This window comes from Anabrus simplex, chromosome 11 (genome assembly GCF_040414725.1).
Source record: "Anabrus simplex isolate iqAnaSimp1 chromosome 11, ASM4041472v1, whole genome shotgun sequence".
NCBI classification, from domain to species: domain Eukaryota; kingdom Metazoa; phylum Arthropoda; class Insecta; order Orthoptera; family Tettigoniidae; genus Anabrus; species Anabrus simplex.
The window spans coordinates 66,342,085-66,363,255 of record NC_090275.1 but is presented as its reverse complement, the minus strand read 5'-3'; the positions used below and the strand labels follow the sequence as shown (position 1 = coordinate 66,363,255).

Sequence of the window (21,171 nt, the reverse complement as noted above, 5' to 3'; positions counted from 1 at the left end):
TTGAACGAGATCATATAATAAGGCTACGTGAAGGTGGATTTTCCTTCCGCGCTATTGTAGAACGACTTGGCAGGAATGTCTCCACTGTGCATGCGTGCTGGCAGCAGTGGTCACGAGAAGGTACATTCGCAAGAAGACCAGGATCCGGACGTCCCCGTGGCACCGCCGAGAGGGAGGATTGCTGTATTCAGTGTATGGCTGTGGCAGCAATTCCAGCGGCAGTTGGCACCACAGTCATGCAATGAACTGTTCGAAATCGGTTACTTGAAGGACAGCTCCGAGCCAGATGCCCTGCGGCGTGCATTCCACTTACCCCAAATCACCGCCGTCTGCGAATTCAATGGTGTCAAGCGAGAGCTCATTGGACGATGGAGTGGAAGTCCGTTGTGTTTTCCGATGAAAGCCGGTTCTGTCTTGGTGCCAGTGATGGCCGTGTGTTGGTTAGGAGGCCAGATGAGCGCCTGCATTCCATCTGTCTGCAGCATCGACACACTGGATCTATGCCAGGAGTTCTGGTCTGGGGAGCAATTTCCTATGACAGCAGGAGCACTCTCGTGTTTATCCCACGCACCCTGACTGCAGATGTGTATGTACGACTGGTGATTTGACCTGTTGTGCTGTCATTCATTAACAGCATTCCCAGGGGTGTTTTCCAACAGGATAATGCATGTCCCCAATGCCGCAGTTATAACCCAAAGTGCTCTACAGTGTTGACATGTTGCCTTGGCCTGTTTGATCCCCCGATCTGTCCCCAATCGAGCACGCATGGAACATCATTGGACGAGAACTCCAGCGTCATCTACAACCGGCATTAACCGTCCCTGCATTGACCAACCAAATGAAACAGGCAAGGAAGTCCATCCCACAAGCTGACATCCGGCACCTGTATAACACAATGCACATACGTTTGCATGTCTGCATTCAACAATCAGGCTATTACACCGGTTATTAAGGAAGCAACATGGCACATTTGCAATGTCTTTTCTCGCACGGATATTAACATGTAGTCTTGTACCTTTAATCAATTAAATATGTTACCTCGACAAATATATTGCCAAAATTTCCATGTTCTACATTCCTTATTTCAAGGTGTTTAGATGTTTTGTTCTACCAGTGCAATAACAAAAACTATCAGAAATGGTTCACATTTTCAAAGTTACTTCTTCAGTCAAGTACTTTTAATGTTACTTCTCTACCAGCTGTAACCTAAAAACGTGCCAGCTATTTAGACATATTTTTGTGCGCCATCCCTGACTGAACAATTTGACAATTTCCAATAAAGGAACCTTTCAGCATTTTCAAGACAACTACTCAAGAAAGTTTCAATGGGAAGCATTAATGAAACATGTTCTTAACACGATGCAATGCATCCAAGGATTTTAGATCTCACTAAGAGCCCTATTTTATTTCCATTTTATATTGCACATGTTGTGCACATTGTTCATTTCAGGATCTCTAAATGCCTTTAAACGACTTTTGTGTGTCTGCTTGTACATTTGTTTTAATTAACAGATGTGTTTGTATAGATTTGTATTACGGTTGATGGCCAGCCAAGGCCAAAACTAGTTCAACTAAAAAATGTATACGTAATATAGTATTGAAAAGGTGGACAGTTTCTGACATAATTTTTGTTATTACTGTGATCACAATTCAATACGGATAAAAACATGAAATTTATATCTTATGAACCTGCTTTATGTTGCACCAACACAGATAGGTCTTATGTCAATGACGGGGTAGGAAAGAGCTAGGAGGGGTAAGGAAGCAACTGTTAAGCAATAATTAAGGTTCAGCCTCATGTGAAAACGGGAAAACATGGAAAACCATCTTTAGGGCTGCCGAAAATGAGATTTGAACCCACTATCTCCCGAATGCAAGCTGATACCTATGCGACTCAAAACATGCGGCCATTTGCTTGGGATAGGTTTTTCTAACAACTTACTAGGAAACTGCTTAAAGACGTGGAATTGAGGCTCTTCTTATTCAATTCCCCAGCCCAGAAAATGAGACATTTCATCAAAAATTAAATTCTGTATATTTTATACTGCATAATTCTTTAAAAGGTCATCTATAGAAAGATAGGAACATTGAAAGAACACATAATAGGATGAACACGACGACAACTGGAGTAGGAAGAGGTAATTAATAGAGAGAAACACGAAAGGACAAGGGCAATAAATCTCCATATCTTTCCACGTTACCATATTCAAACAGATTTGGCTCTCTCGTTATCAATCCCAATTCCTCTACATCCATTTGTTCTCAGCCCCAACGAGCTTGTGGCGTTACGATTAAAAGGACAATATTATTATTATGCAAGGACATGTTCATTAAGCTTCGCTTCAAATTCCATTTAAATTTGCCAGATTATTGTCTGAACTCCAGATTTTCCATTGCTTCCAGTCCTGTTCCCTTGTGTTTATGTCGGAACCTACCCTAAGAAGTTTGTGTGATTTTACATTGGGATGGTCTCTAGGCTTTGTCGTGGTTGTGCTACCAATCAACACAAAGTGCTTGCATTGTTGTGCTGTCATTTGTTTGCTGTTGTGTTCGAATGATGGTATCCGACAAGCTCATTTGTGTTTCACAATTTGATCAGAGCACTGGCTTCAACTCTTGTTGAGAGGCCATCTTGAGAGATTTTATCTTTATGCAGGAAATGTAAGGTAAGAAGAAATCTGGATAAATACAGGAAAGGGGAAGGGACAGGTAAAGATTAATACAGGTGATAAAAGACTAGGAAAACAGGACAAACAAAAAAGGAGAAAACAAACCCAACCGATCAATATAAGTAATGGAAAAGAATAAACAAGTGAAAACAGAGTCATATACAGAGTGAAACGAAAACATAATGCAAAATTTCAACAATGGATTCATAATAATAATAATGTTTTATTCTTAGCAGACACCCATACTACGAAAAACATAAAATTAAGGAATTTCCTCAATTGCACCAAACATGTGACACTGGTGCGCTTTGGAAAAAAATATTCGAAGAGACTGACCCGCTTTCACCATATACAAAGCTGCATCTGCGACTAAAAGGCACACTTTGTAACAATCACTCTCCGATTCACTGGGCCACGGAAGTCGCAGGGAATCGTTAACAAATCTTGCAACTCTAGCGTGGTTGGATTTTTCTAGCAATTTGCATGAAAGTAAATGAGGCTTGCCGGGTTCTTCTGGACATAATTTACCCACTATGAAGATCACAATGTGTCGAATACAAAAATTGATTGTTTCATCTACCGATATCCAGACACAGTTCTCTCCCATGTCAGATCGTATCCAATCCACAACAGAAGCATGCAATGAAAGTAAATAGTTTTTCCTAAGGGTAAATTCATCTGGTATCCTTTGATTACCACAACATTTTTCAAGAAATGAGCGTAGATGTGGATTATTCAACCTTCATAATTTTTTTTACATATGTTGTTGTTGTTTGAGTCATCAGTCCACAGACTGGTTTGATGCAGCCCTCAATGCCACCCTATCCTGTGCTAACGTCTTCATTTCTACCTAACTACCACATCCTACATCTCATCTAATCCGCTTATCATATTCGTACCTTAGTCTACGCCTACCGTTCTTACCGCCTACACTTCCCTCAAAAACCAACTGAACAAGTCCTGGGTGTCTTAAGATGTGTCCTGTCATTCTATCTCTTCTTCTCGTCAAATTTAGCTAAATCGATCTCCTCTCACCAATTCGATTCAGTATTTCTTCATCTGTGATTCGATCTATCCATCTCACCTTCAGGATTCTTCTGTAACACCACATTTCAAAAACTTCTATTCTCCTTCTTTCTGAGCTAGTTATCGTCCATGTTTCACTTCCATACAACGCCACGCTCCACACGAAAGTCTTCAAAAACATCTTTCTAATTCCTATATCAATGATTGAAGTGAGCAAATTTCTGTTCTTAAGAAAACTCTTCCTTGCTTGTGCTAATCTGAATTTTATGTCCTCCTTCTGCCATCGTTAGTTATTTTACTACCCAAGTAACAATATTCATCTACTTCCTTTAGGACTTCATTTCCTAATTTCATATTTCCTGCATCACCTGCTTTCGTTCAACTGCTGCACTCCATTACTTTTGTTTTGGACTTATTTATTTTCATCTTGTACTCCTTACCCAAGACTTCATCCATACCACTCAGCAGCTTTGAGATCTTCTGCAGTCTCAGATAAAATAACAATATCAAATCTCAGGGTTTTGATTTCCTCTCCTTGGATTGTGATTCCCTTTCCAAATTCATCTTTGATTTCCTTTACTGCCTGTTCCATGTAAACACTGAAAAGGAGGGGGACAAACTGCAGCCTTGCCTCACTCCTTTGTGGATTGCTGCTTCTTTTTCAAAGCCCTCGATTCTTACCACTGGAGACTGATTTTTATACAGATTGTAGATAATTATTCGTTCTCGGTATCTGATCCCAATCACATTCAGAATCTTAAATAGCTTGGTCCAATCAACATTATCGAATGCCTTTTCTAGATCTACGAATGCCATGACCGTGGGCTTGTCCTTCGATTCGATCCTCTAAGATCAGACGTAAAGTCAGGATTGCTTCACGTGTTCCTACATTTCTTCTGAAGCCAAATTAATCTTCTCCCAACTCAGCTTCAACTTGTTTTTCCATTCTTCTGTAAACAATACCTGTTAAAATTTTGCAGGCATGAGATACTAAATTAATGGTGTGATAGTTTTCACACCTGTCAGCACCGGCTTTCTTGGGAATATGTATAACAACATTCTGCCGAAAATCGGATGAGACTTCTCCTGTCTCATACATCTTACACACTAAATGGAATAACCTTGCCATGCTGCTTTCTCCTAAGGCAGTCAGTAATTCAGAGGGAATGTCATCAATTCCAGGTGCCTTGTTTCCATTTAGGTCACTCACAGCTCTGTCAAACTCTGAAATCAAAATTGGGTCTCCCATTTCATCAGCATCAACAGCCTCTTCTTGTTCCAGAACCAAATTATCTACATATACAACTGTTGGATATGTTTTTTTTTTTTTTTTTTTTTTTTGCTAGTTGTTTTACGTCGCACCGACACAGATAGGTCTTACGGTGACAATGGGACAGGAAAGGGCTAGGAGTGGGAAGGAAGCGACCGTGGCCTTAATTAAGGTACAGCCCCAGCATTTGCCTGGTGTGAAAATGGGAAACCACAAGTGGCTTTCCATCCGAGCTCTTAATATTTAATACACCTAGATTTCCTTTCTCCAAAGGTTTCCTTGATTTTCCTGTATGCAGCATCTACCTTTCCTAGGACCATACAACCTTCGACATCCTTGCACTTCTCCTTCAGCCAGTCTTCCTTAGCTACAATGCACTTTCTATCCACTTCCAATCTTTAATCACTTGTATTCTTTTCTGCCCTCTTCATTTCTAGCATTCTTGTATTTTCGTCATTCATCAATCAGGTCTAGTATCTCCCGAGTTATCCACTGATTCCTAGTTAATCTTAGTTGATCTTTTCTTCCTTCCTAACATTTCTCCAGCAGCCCTGCTGACTTCATTTTTTATGACTATCCATTTATCCTCTATTGTGTTTCCTTCAGCCTTTTCATTTAGTCCTTTTGCAACATGTTCCTTGAAACAATCCCTCACACTCTTTTCTTTCAACTTGTCTAGATCCCATCTTTTTGCATTCTTACCTATCTTCAATTTCTTCAGCTTCAGATGGCATTTCATGACGAACAAGTTGTGGTCAGAGTCCATGTTTGCAGCTGGGAAAGTTTTGCAATCCAACACCTGGTTTCTGAATCTCTGCCTAATCATAATGAAGTCTATTTGATACCTTCCAGAGTCTCCAGGTCTCGTCCACGTATACAGCCGTCGTTTGTGGTGTTTGAACCAAGTATTGGCAAGGACTAAATTATGATCAGTGCAGAATTCAACCAACCGACTTCCTCTTTCGTTCCTTTGTCCCAATCCAAATTCTCCTACTGTATTACCTTCTCTTCCTTGGCCTACCACTGCATTCCAGTCTCCCATCACAATTAGATTCTCGTCACCTTTTACTATTGTAATAAATCTTCTATCTCTTCATATACTCTTGTCAATTTCCTCATCATCCGCTGAACTAGTAGGCATATAGACCTGTACTATTGTGGTGGGCATTGGTTTGGTGTCTATCTTGGCGACAATAATTCTTTCACTATGCTGGTCGTAGTAGCTTACCCGCTGCCCTATTTTCTTATTCATTATTAAACCAAATCCTGCATTTCTTCTGTTTGATTTTGTGTTGATAATTCAGTAGTCGCCTGACCAAAAATCCTGTTCTTCCTGCCAACGTACTTCATTTATACCAACTACATCTTTAGTCTATCCATCTCCCTTTTCAGATTCTCTAATCTACCACAAAAATTCAAACTTCTAACATTCCATGCTCCGACTCACAGAATGTTAGTATCCATCTTCCTGATGATCGCCCCCTCTTGTGCAGTCCCCACCCGGAGATCCGAATGGGGGACTAGTTTACCTCCGGAATATTTTACCCGGGAGGATGTCATCATCAGTACATCATTCATACAGAGAGAGCTGCATGTCCTCGGGAGTTAGTTACGGCTGTAGTTTCCCGTTGCTTTCAGCCGTGTAGCAGTATCAACACAGCTAAGCCATGTTGAGTATTATTACAAGGCCATATCAGGCAATCATCCAGACTGCCGCCCTTGCAACTTCCGAAAGGCTGCTACCCCCCTTTCAATGAACCATTTGTTAGTCTGGTCTCTCAACAGATATCCATCCGATATGGTTGCACCCGCGGCTCGGCTATCTGTTTCATTGGGACACGCAAGCCTCCCCACCACGGCAAGGTCACATGGTATATATGTTGATTCCCATAGGGAATCTGAAATATTTGTCCTGAATGAGCAAATTTATAATACCAATATAAATGGTCCGTTATTGGACATTATAAATTAGTGATGAGACAAAGTCTCTTAGTGCATTGGCACTGCCGGTGGCTCCAGTTAGCCTACGCAGTGGCCTCCACGGTATGCACTAGCCAGCGTATTGGTAGGTGTGCTAGGTACCAACTGATGAGCCCACCCTAGCACACGAGGGCGAAACGCTGGCAACCAAGAATTAGCTAGCTGGAAAATTTATAATGTCCAATAACGGACCATTTATATTGGTATTATAAGGTCACATGGTTCGCAGGGGAGGAGTTTTATATATATCAGCGGAAAATGTACTAACTTCTCGTCGTGTTTCCACGTCGGTTAAAGTAGTGTACTCTTATTCTTTTGATCCGAGATGTGTTGTTTTCGAATGCTGTTCAGTTTGAAACATTTTATCGCATTTTACACTCTTGTTGCATACGTGACAGTACACTACATCACCATCACTAGTATAGTCACTATTGTCTGGTACAATAGAGTAAAATAATATTATTATTGGTCCACCTTTTCAATACAAAATGAAAATTACATAGGGACTAGTTTCGACCTAGTAATAGGTCATCATCAGCTTGAAGTAAATTAAAGCGTAAATATCGAAGAAAAACTTCAGGCTGATGATGACCTATTACTAGGTCGAAACTAGTCCCTATGTAATTTTCATTTTGTATTGAAAAGGTGGACCAATAATAATATATTATTTTACTCTATTGTAATCACAGTTCAATACGGATCTATCATTATGAAACTTATTTCTTTTAATTGTCTGGTAGCCACAGTTTAATTAAAAAAGACTAAGAGTTCTGATCTTTAGGCATTTTTACATTTTAATTTGGTAAAAACATTGCAATAGACAAAGAACAAGTTAACAGATGAACGCACTTGTTTAAGCAAACCTTGGGTGGCTACTGCAAGGAGAAAGGAATGTCAGATAGAAGGACATAGCTGTTGTCAAAAGGATCATTATCTGTATACCTATTTTTATTGCGACACTGAAAGCTTTTTCTTTGATCAGGGAAGGCCTCTTGTGTTGCCAAGGGATGTACAACATATAGAGTTCATTAGATTTTCATTTCATTCAGAAATCTTAGATATTCAATCACACATCAGAGAAAAATATATCTGTATATGCACTAATGTTCGAACTATGCATTTGCATATGCGCATATGCATTTTTAAATAATCTGGGCCCTAATCATTACTTCCTGTGTAGAAAATTACAAACAGAAGTTTGTTTCATCCATATCGTAACATCATTCATGCTGTATCCTTCAATAACCGAGGGGAGCCATTCCTTTCAATCTTCACAAGTTGTACCACCACATAATAATAATAATAATAATAATAATAATAATATTAGTGTATGATGCATACAGAACAGTAAGAATATGTACAATATATACAATTCGCAGCATTAGAACCAAAAGGAATTTAACTTTAAATATGGATTGGTAGATATTTAATCCATTCAATTGATTCTGGATTGGCTGCATGAAAATCTTCCAAGGACCCATGATACATATGTAGAGGGCACTCCTGTACGATATATTTGATGGTTTGCACTACATATCCACAGTCACGAGGTGAGTCTATACAGCCCCACTGATATAAGGTTGCACCGGTTCAGGCAGTGCCACTTCGAATTCTGTTCAGTCATGACCAGATAGTTCGAAGGTGATGAAATCCAGTTAAGTTTTATGGTTGGGTCATGGATTTCAATCAGGTCATGAGATGGAGATTTAGACCACTCATCCTTCTACATATTTTGGGGGTCAAACCAAGTTGAAGTAAATGTTATAGCCATCTTGTAGGCTGGTTTTCGTGATTTGGTTGACATCATGGTGGATTGGGAGAACATCATTCTGCATTATTCTCCGCCATAGACGGACAAGTTTGATGTCTCGTGATGCGAGGGGGACTTACTCACTCCACTGAGATAGAGTGCAGTAAAGAGTGCCAGAGATTATCCTCATTGTTTGGCGGAGTTGGATATCAATCAGTTGGACCTGTTCAACCACATTCCTGCACAGTAGTCAGCTGAAGAGTATACGACAGCCAAAGCAGTAGTCCTGAGTGTTGGCATCAGTGCCCCATGATGTTCCAGCTAACCTAGTGAACAGGTTATTACAGCTTTTTAGTTTTGCAGTCGTTTTTCAATATGATGGCTGTAAGTCCGTGCTATGTCCAATATCACTCCTAAGTATTTAGGACAGCTGTTGTATCTCAAATATTGGTTCCCAGGCATCACTCTAGGTTGGTATTTTGCCTGCAAGTTGCTAAGGTGAAATGTGGTTACCTCAGACTTGGCCAAAGTTGCCACTTTCTGAAATAAACTTCCAGCTTCTGAAGGTCTTCATTCAAAATATTCTCTGGTTCTTCAAAGGAGGTACTCTGGACTGCAAGATTAATATCGTCGGCATAGATGAACTTACGGGATACCGTTTCTGGGAGATCATGAATGTACAAATTAAATAGTATAGGGGATAAAACTGATCCCTGTGATAGACCATTATTGAGTAAATGGAAACTGCTTCTGGCATTTTCACTGTGAACTTTGAACAGCCTGTTACACAGCATATTGTTGATGAGAGTGACTGTTTTAAGGAACTATCTTTATAAATTTGAGAAGTCCTTTCCTCCAGACAATATCATACGCCGCTGAGATGTCCAGAAAAGCAGAGACAATCTTTAAGTTTCATCTCAAAGCCAGTTTCTAGAAATGTATTTAAGGCAAGGACTTGATCATTTTTTGCAGAATCCAGCTTGTTCGAGGGGAATCACATGCTCAATTGCAGGAGCAATTCTATTAAGTTCTATTCAATTTTAAAGTCAATTTAAGTTGAGTTTTGCTACATTTGAATTTTTCTGCTATTTTTGTTCTGATAGTCCACTCTCATGCTTGGAAATAACTTTCACCCTTTCCTTTAATGGTAATATAATTCTCATTTAACTGGACATGTCTACAACCTTCAAACTATGCTAAAAAAAATGACACCATTTAATATTAGTTTCCTAAGTAATGACTTTGCAGCAGTCAATGTCTGTCATGACATACCATCATCTTTTTTTTTTTTTAAACACTTGCTGCCTGCTGCCTTAGATCTCTTCAGAATTTCTTCAGTCAGATTCTTACAGAATTAGTGGAGAGTATATACAATATGAACAGGTAACAATGTTGCCAGATTTAATTTGCATGTCAATGGAGACCTATACAGTAAATTTGAATTGTCATTTATAAATCTGGCCTTTTAAAAGGAGTAAAAAGTAAGAAAACAGTGGTTGGTGGTTGGGAAGAGGGGTGGGCCTTAAATAGGAGTAAAAAAGGACATTGATCTTGTGCTCTGTCCAATATCATACCTAAGTATTTAGGACAGCTGTTGCATTTCAAATATTGCAATTGTGGTTACCTCAGACTTGGGCGAAGTTGCCACTTTCTGAAATAATTGCTTTTTCAAAAAATCAGTCACTATGAGGGGTGGTTTCAATAAAAGTCGTCATTCAGACAGATTTTACTGTATATACATAGAGAGAGAGAGAGTGAGTGAAATGTCATATAACATGGCTGTGGGAATCCTCAGTGTCCGAATTTCAAGCATGAACTTAGCGTATTCAAATATGGTTGCTTTCTGAAATTATGATATACCTTTTTGCCATTCTTTAAATGCAATGGCGTGAATAAGTCTCTTCTTTTTACAATTTGCTTTACGTCGCACCGCACCTGACGACGACGGGATATGAAAGGGCTAGGATTGGGAAGGAAGCGAACGTGGCCTTAATTAAGGTACAGCCCAGGAAACCACAGAAAACCCTTTTCAGGGCTGCTGACAGTGGTGTTCAAACCACTATCTCCCGAATACAAGACTGTTCATTTCCTTATTGAGTTCTGAACATAATCTGACATTCCTCACGTAGTTTGCACTGTTTGATGGACTCACAATTCACTTCTAGAGGGCTCGTATAGGTTATTCAATTCAGAAAGATCTAAGATCTCACCAAACATCCTGTTAACTCAGATTATTACTTTTTCTGCAAGTGGTTTAACGTCACACTAATACTTCAAAGATTTTCGGTGATGCAAGGATGGGAAAGGGATAGGAATGGGAAGGAAGCGACCATGGCCTTAATCAAGGTACTGCCCCAACATTTGCCTAGTGTGAAAATGGGAAACCATGGAAAACCATCTTCAGAGATGCCAACAGTGGGGTTCGAACCCACTATCTCCAAAATGCAAGCTGACAGCTATGTGCCCCAAATCATGCGGCCACTTGCTTGGTAAATATTTCTTTCTAACCTTCACCTACTTCTTAATGTATCTATTTCTCTGTTGTAATATAGCGGGTCTTCACCGTTCCTTACATCCGCCTCTGTAGTGAAATGGTTAGCACTGTTAGCTGCTGTCGTCAGCGACCTGGGTTCTGATTCCCGGTACTGCCAGAAATTTGAGTGTGGCAGGAGGGCTGGTATGTTATTAAAATAGTACATGCAACTCACCTCGATTGTGGGGTATGCCTGAGAGGAACTGCACCACAACAGGAAGAGGACACAAGTTTACTTACCAGTTTTGAAGCTACATACCTGTTTTCACACTCCTCAATAATTGCTTTAAACCCATCCCATAGCCTGTTCATATTTTTATTTATTTACCATTTTCCATTGAACATAATTAAAATTCTCCCATGCCTCTCTTATCAACCATGCCTAATAGTCCTACTTTTACAACCTTCCTTTAAATTGTATTTTATTTTTAACTGCGACAAAAACAGCTTAGTGATCACTTATACAATCTAACACTTCATTTTTTCTACAGAGCTCATATGGTTTTATCAGCACCACATCTAGAATATTTTTCACTTTAACTGGTTCCATCACTTTCTGATTCAGCTGTCTTTCCCAGAAGAACTTGTTTACCATTTGATGGTCATGCTTTCTGACATTTGCATTACCTTCCCAGTTCCCATTTGGTAAAATGAGATGGGCTGCTATAATAACATGGCTTTTTTTGTTGTTCCTTACATAGTTGATTATTTTATAAAATAAATCAGCATTGTTGCCTTGACGCAAATATAATAAGACTGATATAACTTGTAAACAATATTCTTTAACCCATGGGTAAATAATGCAAGTATCGAGCTCAAATCAATATTATTATTAATTTTATGATTATTATTATTATGTATGACTTGTGGCTATGAAGTGTTTATATCTACTTATTAGTATTATTATTATTATTATTATTTAAATAGTCAGACGATCGCATTGTTTGTGAGGTTATGACATGAAACCTGGTATATATATATATATATATATATATATATATATATATATTTATTTATATGAGTTTAGTTAATGTAAGAACCTGTAATTAATAGTATATAATTTATTATTACCTATATATATGATGTATAATCCACAGTAACCTTGTGCAACACAATGTAACATCCAGAATAACGTATCTTTGACACTAGATGGTTTTAGAATGTTCTTTACATTGTAACTATATTATTAGGCACTCTAGAATTTATTAGAAGATATGTTGCGACATACCCTTCTAGAAGCCTGGCCAGGCAACCTATATAAAGAGACAGTCTCGATGGTGGAGTTGAGTTATTGTTTAGTTGGAGTTGTTTTCGTGAGCTTGTGGTGTGATTTTGACGACATGTTATTGTAACAGTCAAAGGTTTTTCAAGATGGCAATCCCATTCTTCTTATTCCCCGTAGTCTTGTTTTGTTTACAATGGCAGTTGATTAGGTTATGTGTATAATGTGAAAATAAGTTCTAAATAAATAAGTGTACATAACTGACAGCATGCATTTTACATACATCTTTGTGGATACATTAGCCTTTCCAGGTCGTTACACAAGAAAAACATCAAGTTGCCTTGCTGTCTCTACAGATGAGCCTTACAGCTAGAGTTTCATGTCTTTCATCCTTAATTTTAATGTGGAAAACATTTCTTTGTAGACAAAGTAACGGTACTCATTCTAGGAAAAATGTAAAATTAAGCAATTTCCTCAATTGTGTGAAAAGTTGAAGGGCTAAAGGGCCTAGAAAGGTTTCAAATTAAGAGTCTTTGATAGCTCTATCACAGTGTAACTGTATCATTAATGTGGATATTTATTTGGAAATTAATGTAAGGGAAGAAGACATTTTTGTGGGCTTCTTTGTATGTGAGAGAGAGAGAGGTTGCATCATATTGCGCAACACATCTGACTGGGTGACGCCGAAGTCAAGAGTTTCATGGCTTGAAAAACCCCCAAAGTGAGAGTGTAAGCCAACAAAGGACAAGGAAGGAAGATGTAGGTGGATAACTCCACTCCAAAAACAAATGCCAGATCACAGTAGTGCCAACGTGAGAGGGTGATTTTAGATGATTTATTCATAGAACATCGCCTAAATTATATACAGAAAAGGTGTGAATATTAGATCTTCAACAAAATCATAAGTGAGCTTAATATAGCACTGTGAGTGAAATTACGCCGCCAAGGATGATGTACTCGGTAGTAGCGTGTCCACGTTAGCACAGAACCCAAACACCCAATGGGGAATCCCAGGGGTGGTGCTAACCATTAATCGCAGATAATAATTAATCTACCGATCAATTTTGTTTCCGCATCACATCAAGTGGTATTGATCAATGGGCCACACAATCAACCACATCGCCAATACTGTAGGACTTGTAGAACGTGAGAAATAAAATTGGAGTGGGGACGACCCCTTCACTACTAGTCTCCGAACCAGCGAGAAATTATAAAAGAGTCCGTTTGTGAGGGGAGGAGGACACTTGACGTGAGGTTTTGAAGGCAGACACACGGCCGGCGAGTGTTCTGACTTAGCCTTTGTTCGGACGTGTAATGCGCAAGTTATTGGTAATTCGGTGATAAACACACTGCAAAGTGCATAGATAAGTGTGGAAACACTGTAGACGGTGGTGAAAGTTTGATTCACGGGACAATCGCGACGTATTGAAAATATCATGAGACTGTGTCATCGACTCATACCGCGAGATCGGGACATGAGAACACGCCGTGGTTCGGGAGTGAGAACCGGTCATCCAGGCAGTGCCATGTATTAAAGACGAAGCTCGTAGTGGTGACCGCGAACAAGATGGTTGAGATAGTGTTGAAGGACACGCAAATTGAGAGGGGAAAAATCCCATGTAAAATCATATTACTGTACACTGGAAATGTATAAAATGTGTTAGTGTCAGAATGTTGAGATAATTTTCTGTCTGCAGAAATACAGAAATTGTAATTGAGATTCGAATGTAGGAATCCACCATAATTTTTGTGTCGCTTAATACTGTAGCAGTAAATATATAATAACCTGTTGTAAAGCAACTTTGCGCGTAAAAAAAGCCAAGAGGTGGAATTATCTCTTGAATTCAGAGCAGAGATGTTTCATAAATGGGTAATGCAGAAACTGTGAAGGAGCATTCCATAATCTTTAAAACAGATTTTGCAGTTTTTAAAAGTGTTAGGATTGACATGCAATTAACTGTGGTGAAAGAAGACGAATTAACATTAAACGTGGTGTTGCTTAGTGTGTTTTCAGTGCTGACGAACCAAGGATAATAAGGACACCTAGAATGGACGCAAGATGATGTCAACCAACGGTCTACACCATCATCACCATGGAGTAAACAACGCTCAGGAGCCTCTCGAGGCTTGAACGATGGACAACCCACCATGACGTTAAGTACACTAATTTGTAATATTTGTGAATGCGGGGTATTTTACTTTCTGTAAAGATGCAGATAATGTGAGAATAGAATTACAAGAATATGTTGAATCGAGATAATCAGATAGGGAATATCTTGGAGTGGTCAATAGGATGTAATTAAATCAGGTTAGCTTTGTTGGGAAATGGAGACTAGAGAATCAGGTATAATGTCAAGTACCTTAATTTAATGCATATGCATGGAATTTAGATTTTAAATAAGTTTTGAGAGTGACTTAAATAGAGGGATAAAGTGTTAATGTTGTTGATAAGCCAACGAATAATATTTCTTCACATTTACATTTGACGATAGCATAATGAAAGGGTCCTCCAAATTGTTTGTTATAATGTACCTACTAATTGCGGAAATAGCAATACACTCCATCTGTAAAGTTAATTTTATTTGTAGTTTAGTTTGCATGAAGAGAGATAGTGATGGCTGTACATCTGTGTGTGAAAATGCTCTGTGCCTGGACTCAAAGTACCATCCACCCCCATGTAGATAGGGTTCATTTCTTTTAACTAGTAAAGTTTAAATGCCTTTATTTTATTAAAGTTTGAATATCTTTGAATTTTGAGTAATGTTTTTAGAGTGCGAGGAAAACCGTAGCGAAATCTTCTATGCTATGAGCCTGTATGAACCCGAGCCCTTTGTGAGTAAGAGATGTGATGAAATGAGACGGCGCGATGTGATAGTATGATTGAAATACGCAGAGAACGCACTACTTAAGTTGAGCACTGAAAATGATACAATGGTGCGGTCGAATGGAATAATAGCCGCAAAATGTTTCTTGAGAATATGCTTCCCTGTTGTGAGATTTTAAGACTAGGTTCTCCGCCAGATTAGAGGCGGGACCCTGCCCGAAGAATTATGGCTTTTGAGGGAGCAGCAACGAACGTGTTTCCTTTTAAAGGGATAGCCATGCCGAACGAAGCTTTCCATGTCAGAGATAAATGCCGGGTGGTGACGTAAATGCAGCTCATATTAGAAGAGGCACTGATAATTGTTTCCTAATTTGCTACAATAACGAATTGAATAAATGGATGTCATATTTAGGAGTTATTCATCCTAACGGAAACTCAGATAGGGATTTACAGGGTCCCAGGTTGATGGTGCAATTGAGGCCACCAGTTCGAATCCCAGAGCACATGATGGATCTCCTGTCACACATTAACTTGTTTGCTACAAGAATACAGCCAGCGATTTGTGTTATATGTCCTTTCTTTCAGGGATTTTTAAGGATTCGAGTGTGTTTTAATGTGTAAATGTCGTGTCTATTTTTGAATATGATTTTGTGAGTTTCTTTTGTTGTTGTTGTTGTTGTTGTTGTTGTTGATTGGTGCGAAGAGGGTTCTGTCCCTGCTGTTGTATTGCTGTAGGTCTTCGTATTCGAGAAGATGGGGTTTCGCTCCCAAACCTGACATCTGTTAATGGGATTGTTGTGTCAAAATTATACGGATAGTGTTATAACATTTTTTTTTTCCCTCACAGTTTGTTTGCAATTTGATAGACTAAGATTATAATTAAGTGACCACTCATTTATTTAAAGGGTTGTGTTTTCTTTTTGAATAGAAATGGAAAATCATGAGGAATACCTTCGCATTTCCAAAATATTTAATAGTGTGTTAAACAATGTGTCTTTTAAATTAGTGTTCATGGATTGGGAATCGTGTACTTAACGTCAAGTAATAACTATAAAGGTTGATAAAATCGAAAACCAATGCAATGACATTCAGGATTAATACTTGCTCGAAATGTGATCAATTTTCTTCAAGATTTACAAAGGGAGATAGATCTCCAAGACTTTATTTAATCAAAATGATTTGTCAGGGTTAAGTATATTTCTATTATCCAGGGTTATTTATACATTTGATTATGTGTTATTTTAACAAGAGTCATTAAATTCCTTCAAAAGTTTTATGCTTATCATTTGCCAAGAAAATGCATTCTAGTTTTCCTCCGTTCACTTAGGCCTGTAAGTTAGATTATAAGTTACCCTATTTATTCCTAGCCGTGGACGCACTACGGCCCTGGGAGGCCGGTGTTCATATCTTGGAACATAGGAGGTGCGGTGGATCCTCGCACTGTCGTAAAGCATTTGTTAGCTCATCAATTTGGATTTTATTTGGGAATCCAGATGAGATGACATTTGTCTCTAGACAGAAAAGGTCCCTTGACTATCGATCTCTGTGGCGTGTGGTCCCATGTTACCATGACCCAGTTGGAGTAATTTCGTCGTCACATGGTCCTATGGGCTATGGGGGTAGATGGGAAAGGTCCCAATACTAAAAAACCAATTTTTGAAAATCACTTCGGCCTAAATGCAGTTCCGGAAAAACAGCCTAAAATTGCTTGTTTCTTTACTCGTTTCCTTTTTGATTCAAATCCTAGTCAAATTAACTTATTTACATAATTCTTTCTGTAATGTGTTCCTTGGTTCAATACCCTCAGGCATTGTGAAATTTTTCAAAAATGTCCACACCGAATGTAGTTATAAGGGTTTAAACGAAACTTTGTATTGACTCACATTAGTGCTTGTAGTGATAGAAAAAGTCAAACTGCTAATCTAATCAACCAGGTAATGATGATTAAGAAAAGATTTGTAGTTTTTAGGAATAAATAAAGAATATATTCTCATACTTTATTTTATTTTATTTACTTAAAATCTGTAACTCATGTTTTTAACATTGAGTCGCTTGTGTCTAGGCTAGAACTGTGGATTTTTTGTATATTACAAATTCTTCTTTCACCAGTATGATTACTCCTCCTCCTGCCATTCCTATACTAGAATACACTCGCGTTCCATGAGAAAATTTCTGCATCCGTAATGTCACTTCTCAGCCCTGCATCAATATCTGATAAATATATAGCCTATATATTAAATTACTTAAATCTGTTCCTTTCTTTCCAACACTTCAACAGATTAAAACAACTTCATGTCATGCTTACTTTTCTCGCAGCTCCCTTTAGTCCATCCCATTTCCCTGAATATACGTCCATATAACTCTTCTATGTTATGCTTAGCCCATATCAATTTAAAATGCATGTGCAATTTCATTATTCTGTATTTAAATTTTAGAATTAACTCTATGCAAAAGTAATTTTAAATTTCACACTGATGTTTTCAAAAGATAATTCCTACTTATCAGAATTAACTCAAGTTCAATGTTTTTCTTCAAAACAAAATAAAACACTAAATTCCTAATGTAGAAAAGCTACAAAATGTTAAATGTAGAAATCAAAATGTTATTTTCTGATTGTAAAATACAATCATAATTAAGAAAATACATTATATTCATAAACTAACACCATGCAAATCATAATTAAGAAAATACGTTACATTAATAAACTGATGATGATGATTGTTTAAAGGGGCCTAACATCGAGGTCATCGGCCCCCGTTAATAAACTACCACCATGCATGTTCCACTGGGCCGGGCCTCTGCTGCCTGACAGGAAAAATACTGGAATGAGGTTGTTTAAAAAGTGGGGAAGCAATGCCCTAAATGAACTCTCCCCAAGAAAAGGCTTCAGTATATCAGAGCGAGGATGGAACTGAGTACGAAGAAATTGAACTGGCTGCTCTGCCAAGAATGTGGCATGTTTATAGGTTCTGAATGTAAATGCCTTAAAATTACCAAGTTTCACCAATATAAATATCCGCGATTTATAAATTAAATCACAGCACCAACCCAGAAGCATGTTCTAAGTTTTACAGGTGAATTTTACAATCAGTACATGATAAAAGTGTCGATCCCACACTTCTTTTTATGAGTGATGAAACTTGGTTTCACCTGAGTGGTTATGTGAATGGTCAGAACTGTCTGTATTGGGACAGTGAAAATCCTCACACAGTTCCAATGCAAAACAAAAAAGTCGGGGTATGGTGCACGATTAGTGCAAAGCAGATTTACCATTCTGCGGTGGCCATTCGCTGTGCTCCTACTTCCAAAAGGAGAGTTCAAAAAATCACACACTGGCATATTCAGAGCAAGCTGTTCATGAGATTTTCAATGAATGGATAAATTATATGAACTCTGGGCCTACCTCGTTCCCCTGACTTAACAGTTTGTGACTTTTTATCTCTGGAGTAACCTTAAACAGATAGGGCACAGGAACAAACAGTGTACTTTTCGGACTCTCGAGGAAGAGATCACAAACTTTACATGGAGTATAACCGAAGATGAAACGCAACACGTTTTCCAAAACCTTCTGTGCCGCTGCAACTTGAGCCTGGAAAAATATGGTGACCACTTTCAAAAAATGTCCTGTAAAAGCAGGTAAGAATAAACTTCCAATACAATAGTTTTCAGTCAGGTAGCTATTGTCACATGGCTCCCTTTACATGCTACTTCACTGAGGCTGCCTATTGAGGCTGCTAGGCGGTGGAGGCTGGGCCCAACACAGAAAGTGTGGCACTTGGTTCAGAATAACCACCATAATCCTAAAGACTGATATTTTTATAAACTTACTACATGGAATGTCAAGGTTGTACATAACAAAGAACGTCCAGGAACTACAGCATTACCTGTTCTGATTTGCTGAAATCTCAGTGCCAGCTAGTGGGTGAAAGGACACATCAACAGGTATAGCTGGTTTTGTTGGAAGATAATCCACTAGTGTCTAGAGAAACATCCTTAGATGATGAGAAATTATTCATATGGGCAGTACTGTACTCATTCTGATTTTGTCTCTGAGCTGCACTAGTTTGTTCTTTCCTGTTCACACATTTTTGGGAGATCTTAGAAAGCGGCAGTCCATTCTCTTCAATCGGAGATTTGGTAGTTTGAGCAGGAGAATATGACACTTAAAAATCAGTCAAGTGTGGAGTTGTAGCAACAAAATTCACAGGAACTGGAGCGAAGGAACAGCAAAAGTCGAAGTACTAGAATCGAGACATCTGAGCCCAGCACTGACAGTGGCAAGAAGACAACATTTAGGGAACTTGACACACTGGAACTGTCCCAAACTGCTATCATAACCCATCAAGCTGTAAAGAAAAAAAAGATTATGTTAGTAATTTTTAAACTTTTATAGCCAACCTAAGGTAAAAAAAAAGAAAAGAAAAAAAAAGGACATTATAACTTGGACAACTTGCACGGAACAACTTTGTGCCTGACGGTGTATGCAGTCTGGCTCATTTAACTGTTCTCTGCTTTTCGTGAACATTGTGAGACAGTGCCAAACATTGCGTGTGCCGTGCTGATGCTCAGAAGATTACGCATTACTTCTTTTATGTGACTTACATTCCACTTCGTCTGAATTTTACAGTGCCTACCCACTTCATTTTTATATCGCCTCTTCAACTGATATTGTGTGGACTTGACCGTTAACTTCTTTCTTACTTATGCATTGTCTTTCGAGAATACTCATGAACAAGTGTATTAACTCTGGAAGAATACCAGAAAATTGGAAGAATGCTGAAGTGATACTTCTCTTCAAGAAAGGTGATAAGGAAAATTTAGAGAACTATCGTCCTGTGAGTTTGTTATCACACCTTTACAAGCTCCTGACTAAAATTGTAACCAACCGCCTCACAAGAGAACTGGATTTTTATCAACCTGCCGAGCAAGCGGGATTTCGTGAAGGTTTCCCAACTGTTGAACACATCCAGACTATTCATCTTCTTCTTGAGAAAACCACTGAGTACAACATCAAGATTCATCTGGCCTTCATTGATTATAAAAAGCTTTTGACTCAGTGGAGATCTGGACAATCATGAAGGCACTTCAAAATGCCATGATAAACTCAAGGTATATAAAGCTTCTGGAAAACATTTATGATCAAGCAACAATGGTAGTCAGAGTGGACGAAGACCTCATCACCAATAAAATCCCAGTTGGCAAAGGAGTTCGACAAGGTGACACAATCTCTCCAAAGCTGTTTACCCTTGCCTTGGAAGATGTATTCAAAACCCTTCATTGGGATAATAAAGGAATAAAAATAAACGGGTTATATTTGAACCACCTGCGTTTTGCCGATGACATTGTGCTCATAAGTGAAAATTTAGATGAGCTAGAAAGCATGATCCAAGAATTAAAAACTGCTTCTGCTAAGATTGGTTTGGAAATGAACATTAATAAAACGAAAATACTAAGCCCAGAGAGTCGACCACTTAAAATGGGAAACCAATATATAGAAGCTGTCGATGAGTACATCTATCTTGGACACAAGATAAAACTTGGAAAAGACAACCAACGTGCAGAAATTCCTCGCAGAATAGGTATGAGTTGGACTGCATTCCGAAAACTAAGATTCATCCTCACCATCAAGGATGTTCCAATTAACCTGAAGACCAAGGTTTATAACACGTGCGTGCTGCCAGTTACAACTTACGGTCTGGAAACGATGACTCTGACGAAGGAAAGTGCTCGCAAGCTTCAGCGAACACAACGAGCCATGGAGCGACAGATGCTAGGGATCAGCCTTAGGGATAAGATCCGTTCAGAGGACATCAGGAGAAGAACTAATGTAACAGACATCCTAGAGATAGTAGCAAGACTAAAATGGCAATGGGTAGGACACGTAGCTCGACAAGACT

The 21,171-nt window shown here is 38.7% G+C and overlaps 1 protein-coding gene across 7 annotated transcripts in view; it reads right to left on the bottom strand.

Moving 5' to 3' along the window:
* Window positions 1–21,171, bottom strand: part of LOC136883450 (nuclear RNA export factor 1) — a 200,242-nt gene that overhangs the window by 167,726 nt on the left and 11,345 nt on the right. For all 7 annotated transcript variants that reach the window (XM_067155749.2, XM_067155752.2, XM_067155753.2 and 4 more), the window contains exon 2: window positions 19,159–19,620. The gene's annotated coding sequence lies outside the window, so the exon portion shown is untranslated. The remainder of the gene's footprint in view (window positions 1–19,158; window positions 19,621–21,171) is intronic.